We start from the raw sequence: 7,233 nt of genomic DNA, 5'->3' as shown, positions 1-7,233 counted from the left end.
TGCATCCCGTGTTAGGAAAGATAAATTTTATCCTATTTTCACACGACCGTGTTTCTGTCCGTGGTTGTCACACGGCCTTAAGCACGGCTGTGTGATAGGTCGTGTGGAGTTGGGAACCTGTGCTTCAAAGACTCTGTTAGTGACCTAGATGTTTAAAAATTGAAATTTAAATAATTTAAAACCGTTAGTACTCGGGTTGCCTCTCGAGAAGCGCTAATTTATAGTCTAAGCTTGACTGTTACCTTGTTGGTTTATTCAGGGTGGTTTGTGGAGTCGTGGCTCCTCTCCATTGTCTTTAAAATTCTCACCGTTATAAAGTTTGAGACGATGTCCATTTACTTTGAAAGTACCGTGTGATGGGTGACTTACCTCTATTATGCCATATGGAAGAACTGATTGAATTATGAAAGGTCATGACCATCATGATTTAAGTTTCCAGGAAACAATTTGAGTCTTGAGCTGTATAGGAGGACAAGATCTCTAACTTTAAATTGTTTTCGTTGCTTTAAACGAGTGTAATGGCCCCGCTTTGTTGCTTCCTTCTATAGGCGTGAGTTTTCGTATGCATTGGCTCGCCACTCATCAAGCTCGTTTAGCTGCATCAACCTATTTTTTCCTGCAAGTTTGGGATCAAGGTTTAGAAATTTAATAGCCAAAAAGCTTTATGCTCTAGTTCGAATGGTAGATGACAACTTTTTCCGTAAACAAGTGTATAAGGTGATATCCCTATGGGGGTCTTAAAAGTAGTTCTGTAAGCCCATAAGGCATCATCTACTTTAATTGCCCAATCTTTTCTGTTTGATTCTATTATTTTTTCAAGGGTCCGTTTGATTTTTCGGTTTGCCACTTCAACTTGTCCATTAGTTTGAGGATGGTATGGGGTGGCTGTTCTATGATGAACTCCGTATTTCTTAAGAGTTTTTTCAAATTGGGTATTACAAAAAAGAGTGCCCCTATCATTAATAATTGCTCTAGGTGTTTCAAATCTCGAGAAGAGTTTCTTAAAGAAACGTACTACCACTCTAGCATCATTAGTAGGTAGAGCTTGGGCTTCCACCCATTTGGAAATATAATCAACTACTACTAAGATGTATTTATTCCCAAATGAACTGGGGAATGGGCCCATGAAATTGATACCCCAAACGTCAAATATTTCACATGAAAGCATATATTTTTGAGGCATTTCATTACATTTAGATATGTTACCTGTCCGTTGGCATTTGTCACATGAAGTAATGTACCTGTTAGCGTCTTTGAATAACGAGGGCCAGTAAAAACCTGATTCAAGTATTTTATGTGCGGTCTTAGTTCCACTGTAGTATCCTCCAATTGGCCCTGAGTGGCAATGTTCCAGTATTTTTGATGTTTGTAATCTTGTAACGCACTTCTAATGACCTGATCTGCACATCTACGAAAAAGAAAGGGGTCGTCCCAAAAGTAGTTTTTTACATCATTAAAGAATCGCTTCTTTTGCCGGTGTGTTAACCCTTTTGGGATAATATTAGCGGCTAAAAAATTCGTGATGTCTACAAACCAAGGTACCTCGGAGTCAGGTACACTGAAAAATTATTCTTTAGGAAACAAATCATTTATTTCAACTTCATCTAGTTCTTTGGTATTGGAGTTCTCAAGCCTGGACAGATGATTAGCCACGAGATTTTTAGCTTCTTTCTTATCCTGAATTTCCAAGTCAAATTCCTGCAATAAAAGAATCCATCAAATGAGTCGAGGTTTTGCATCAGTTTTAGTTAAAAGGTAGCGAATGCCGGAATGGTCAGTGTAAACAACAACTTTAGACATTATGAGATATGATCAAAATTTATCAAATGCAAAAACCACAGCTTGCAATTCTTTTTTCTGCAGTAGTATAATTCTCTTGTGCAGCTGTCAAAGATTTGCTAGCATAATAGATAGGCTGAAAATACTTGTCTCTTTGCCGTCCCAATACTACACCTACTGCAAAATCACTCGCATCACACATTAATTCAAATGGTAAGTTCCAATCAGGTCAATTATGATTGGAGCATTAATTAATTTATCCTTTAAAGTATTAAATACTTCTAAACACTCCTGATTGAAATTAAAATGTATATCTTTTTCTAGCAATTTAGTCAAAGGCTTAGCTATTTTAGAAAAATACTTAATAAATCTTCTATAAAAACCATCATGTCCTAAAAAGCTTCTAATAGCCTTAACCGAACTAGGAGGGGATAATTTTTTGATTGTTTCTATTTTAGATTTGTCCACTTCAATCCCTTTACTAGAAATTTTATGCCCTAATACGATACCTTCTTAAACCATGAAGTGACATTTCTTCCAGCTAAGCACAAGGTTCGTTTCCTCACATCTTATTAAAAGTTATTTTAAATTTTTAAGGCAAAGATAGAAAGAGTTACTGAATACCGAGAAATCATCCATAAATACTTCCATGATATCTTCCACGAGTTTGTCAAAGATAGCCATCATACAGTACTGAAAAGTGGCGAGAGCATTAAATAATCCAAAAGGCATTCTACGATAAGAGAACGTACCATATGGGCATGTCAATGTCATCTTTTCTCGATCTTTAGGAGCTATTAGGATTTGGAAGTAGCCAGAGATTCCGTCTAAAAAGCAGTAGTACATGTGCCCGGATAATCTTTCCAACATTTGGTCAATGAATGGAAAAGGGAATTGATCTTTTCTTGTGGCATCATTCAGTTTCTTGTATTCAATGCAAACTCTCCATCCTGTGACTATCCTTGTTGGGATTAATTCATTCTTCTCATTGGTCACAACCGTCATGCCTCCTTTCTTAGGGACAACCTGCACTGGACTTACCCAAGAATTGTAAAAAATAGGATAAATAATTCCAACATCTAGAAGTTTAATTACCTCTACTATAACAACTTCCTTCATGTTGGGGTTCAGTCGTCTTTGAGCTTGCACACACGGTTTGTATTAATCTTCCATCAAAATTTTATGGGTGCAAAAAGAAGGGCTGATTCCTTTAATGTCAGAAATTTTGCAAGCTATGGCCTTTTTTTATGTTCTTTTAATACTTGAATTAATTCCTCTTTCTCCTTGGGTTGCAAGTTAGAAGCAATAATAACTGGTAATGTAGAATTATTTCTAAGGAATGCGTATTCCAAGTGGTTTGGTAATTGTTTAAGTTCCAGTTTGGGAGGCTCTTCAATAGAGGGTTTTTGTTTAAGTTCATCGTTTATCTTAATGCCCTCATATTCTACTTCTCTTGAAGAATGCTCATTAGGTTCATCATCTATCTCCTCTTCTTGAGCTAGATACAGTTCCGTCATGTCTTTCTGTATAATTTCCTAAAAAGTGTCTTCAGTAGTATGATCAATGGAGTCAATAAAATAACATGAATCATCTTGTTCCCTAGAAAACCTCATAGCATAATAAATTTTAAAGATAATCTCCTCGTCACCTACTCTAAGTACCAATTTACCGTCACCCACATCGATTACAGCCCTAGCAGTGGCTAAAAATGGGTGCCCTAAAATTAAGAGTACTTCCACATCTTCGTCCATGTCAAGCACAACAAAGTCAACAGTAAATATGAATTTTTCTATTTTCACAAGTACGTCTTCTATAATGCCCCTAGGATATTTAACAGATCTATCAGCTAATTGAATACTCATCCTAGTGGGTTTAGGTTTCCCAAGACCAAGTTGTTTGAACATTTTATATGGCATCAAATTAATGCTAGCGCCTAAATCAGGTAGTGCTTTCTCTACATTCAGACTACCAATTAAGCAAAGGATCATAAAACTTCCTGGATCTTTCAGTTTGGTTGGCAGTTTGTTTTAGAGTATGGTTAAGTACTCCTCATTGAGTTCTACTGTAGATAAGTTCTCGAACTTCCTTTTATTTGTTAGAAGCTCCTTTAAAAATTTTTCATATGTAGGCATCTGCGAGATGGCCTCAACAAAAGGGAAGTTGATATATAATTGCTTAAAAAGTTCATGAAACTTACCAAATTGTGCATCAATGCAGTCATTTTTCAATTTTGCTGGGTATGAAACTTGTGGTTTATATTCCTTCTTCACTGGTTTGTCACTATTTTTGGGTTCTTCTTCCTTCCTTTCGCTTATCACGGCTTCTTCTGTTAGCTTCTTTTCAGATTCCACTAACACTTTCCCACTCCTTAGTGTAACATCTTTTACATGATCTTTTGATTTGGTGTTACTAGGTAAACTTCCTAGTGGTCTTTCCGAAATTAGTTTGGACAGTTGACCTATCTGAGTTTCGAGCCCTTGGATCAACGCTTGTTGATTTTTAAGTGCTGTCTCGGTGTTCTAGAAATGGGCTTCTGACACCGAGATAAATTTAGACAGCATCTCTTCAAGGTTCAGTTTCTTTTCCTGTTGATAGGGTGGTTGTTGAAAACCCGGAGGATGATGTGGTCTTTGATTTCCTTGACCGCCCCACGAGAAATTGGGATGGTTCCTCCAACCTGCATTATAAGTGTTACTATATGGGTTATTTTGGAATCTAGAGTTATTGTTACCCATATATTTAACTTGTTCCTCCTCGATGCTAGGGTTGAAGGGTTGGTACTCTGTGCATGCTCCTCCTCTATTCGTCTCGCACCTCATTACTGGATGTACCTGAGTAGAACCAAGTAAACCAATAATCTTTTTATTTAGAAGTTCTACCTGGTTTGACAGCATAGTAACCGAATCGACGTTATAAACACCTACTGTTTTAGTTGGCTTAGTCCTCATGACTTGCCACTGATAGTTATTCAGTGACATCTTTCAACAAACTCATAAGCATTTTCAGGTGTTTTATTATTGATGGTTCCGCCAGTAGCTGCATCAACCATTTGTCGAGTCGAATGATTTAGGCCATTATGGAATGTTTGAACTTATAGCCAAAGCGGTAACCCATGGTGAGGGCACCTTCTCAATAAGTCCTTGTATCTCTCCCATCCATCGTAAAGAGTTTCTAAGTCCATCTGCACAAACGAAGAGATATGATTACGTAATTTGGCTGTTTTAGCCGGCGGAAAATATTTTAATAAAAATTTTTCGGTCATTTGTTCCCAAGTATTATTTGACCCTCGTGGTAATGAGTTTAACCACTATTTAGCTTTGTTCCTTAATGAAAAAGGGAATAACCGAAGATGAATGGCATCGTCAGAAAAACTATTAATTTTAAATGTATCACAAAATTCCAAGAAATTTGCCAAGTGAGTATTCGGATCCTCATCCTGCAAACCATCAAACTGAACAAATTGCTGTATCATTTGAATAATGTTAGGTTGTAGTTCAAAATTATTTGCAGCAATAGCAGGCCTAACTATACTTGACTCAGTTCCTGTTAAAGTAGGTTTAGCAAAATCATACATAGTACGAGGAGTAGGATTTTGATTTGCTAGTTCAACGTGTATCGCAGGAGGTAGCTGATTGTGTTGGTTTTCAGCCATCTCTTCGGTTGGGGTTTGAGTATCGTCTTATTGCTCATTATCTGTGCATCTTAAGCTTCACCTTATTTCTCTTTGGTTTCTAAGAACTGTGCGATCGATTTCTTCGTCAAAAAGTAGTGGTCCTGACGAGTTTCTTCTAGTCATAAACTTTAAAAACCTGCCAAGAGAAAGAAAAAGTAAATTAATAAATAATAATTAAAATTAAATTAAAATTAAATTGCAAGAAAAATAAATTGCTAAAGTAATAAAAATTGAGTGTTCCTAATATCTTAGTTCCCTGGCAAAGGCGCCAAAAACTTGATCGTGATTTTCGTGTGACAGGTTTTAAATATTTATAAAGAATCGTTCTTGAAACTAACTATTATCACGATGTAGGCAAGTGTACCTATCGAATAGTAGTATAGTTTTAGCAAGACTGGATTGTCGAACCCAAAGGAACTAAAAGTACTTGAAATGACTGTCTTTTTATTATCTAGCCTAAGAATAAGGGGATTTGTTTTAACTAACTAATTAACTAAACTAAGAATTCACAGAAAGTAGAATTGATGGATTACTTTTGGAAAACGATTGAATTAAGACAATAGCTAAGGAAAAATCCATCTAGACTTTACTTGTTATTCTGGCTCCGAATCGGACGATTTATTCATTTAACTTGTCCCGTAGAGATCCCTAAGTTATGTTATTATCCCTATTCAGGACTAATAACGTCTAATCCCTAGATTGAACAATTGAGACTTTTCTTTAATTAACACCCTAGGGTTGCATTAACTCGATTTATGGATCCTCTTATTAGGTTTCACCCTAATCTGGCAAAATCTTGTAACCCTATGTCTAGACGCGCTATTAACTCTGCTTAATTATGAAAATGTACTCTTAGACAGGGTCTATTCCTCCTCTAAATAAGAGCTTATCCTGAATCAGTATCCTGGGATCTCAAAACAAGAATTAAGAACACATAATTAAGAACAAGTTAAATATTTATCATATAGTTCAGAAAATAATAACAAGATTCGTCTTAGTTTTCATTCCCCTTAGGTATTTAAGGGATTTAAGAGATTTAGTTCATAACTAGAAAGGAAAACATCTCAGAAGAATAATGAATACAAAACATAAAGAAAACCCAAAACTCTTGAAGGGAAATTGAGGGGAGATCTTCAGTCTTGATAGTGAATCCGGCTTCTGAGATGGATCCATCGGCTTCCCTTGAGCAGTTCCCTGCTTCCTTCTCTCTGTGTCTCCCTCTCCTCTGTTTTTAGGGCGAATTTATAGGCTTTAGAATGCCTAAAACCCCTCAACATTAGCCTTTTCCAAATTTGACTCAACTTGGGCTCTGCAGGGACACACCCGTGTGAGTCGTAATTCTGCCAAATTGACACGGCCGTGTGGTCTGCCCGTGTGAGGAAGTCCAGGTTGTGTTGATTTTGTACTTTGGCCCATTTTCTCCATTTTTGGCTCATTTCTCGTTCCTTTCGCTCTCCTATGCTCACTTAAATATAAAAGATGAAATTACGGCATTAGGAGCATTGAGTTCACCAATTTCGGGGAAAAATCATCCATAAAATGTATTAAGCATGGATTAAAAATATGTATAAATTACAGTTTATCAAATACCCCCACACTTAAGCATTTGCTTGTCCTTGAGAAAAATCCTTAATTCATATTCAAAATAAATTCTTCTCAACTTATAATTTCTATCGATAATTGTAACACCCCGAACCCGAGACCGTCACCGGAGTCGAACAAGAGGTGTTAACAGACTTTTAAAAAAATTTCCAGACACTGCCAATCTGCCTAATAGTCGC

At 36.6% G+C, this 7,233-nt stretch overlaps 1 non-coding gene across 1 annotated transcript; it reads left to right on the top strand.

The window, feature by feature from the left end:
* The first annotated feature begins 4,886 nt into the window (after nucleotides 1-4,886).
* Nucleotides 4,887-4,993, top strand: LOC121208675 (small nucleolar RNA R71). Its single transcript, XR_005903806.1, has one exon. It is a non-coding gene; the product is annotated as a small nucleolar RNA R71 (small nucleolar RNA).
* The last annotated feature ends 2,240 nt before the right edge of the window (nucleotides 4,994-7,233 follow it).

Source organism: Gossypium hirsutum, chromosome A10 (genome assembly GCF_007990345.1).
Source record: "Gossypium hirsutum isolate 1008001.06 chromosome A10, Gossypium_hirsutum_v2.1, whole genome shotgun sequence".
NCBI classification, from domain to species: Eukaryota; Viridiplantae; Streptophyta; class Magnoliopsida; order Malvales; family Malvaceae; genus Gossypium; species Gossypium hirsutum.
This window is presented reverse-complemented; position numbering and strand designations above follow the sequence as displayed.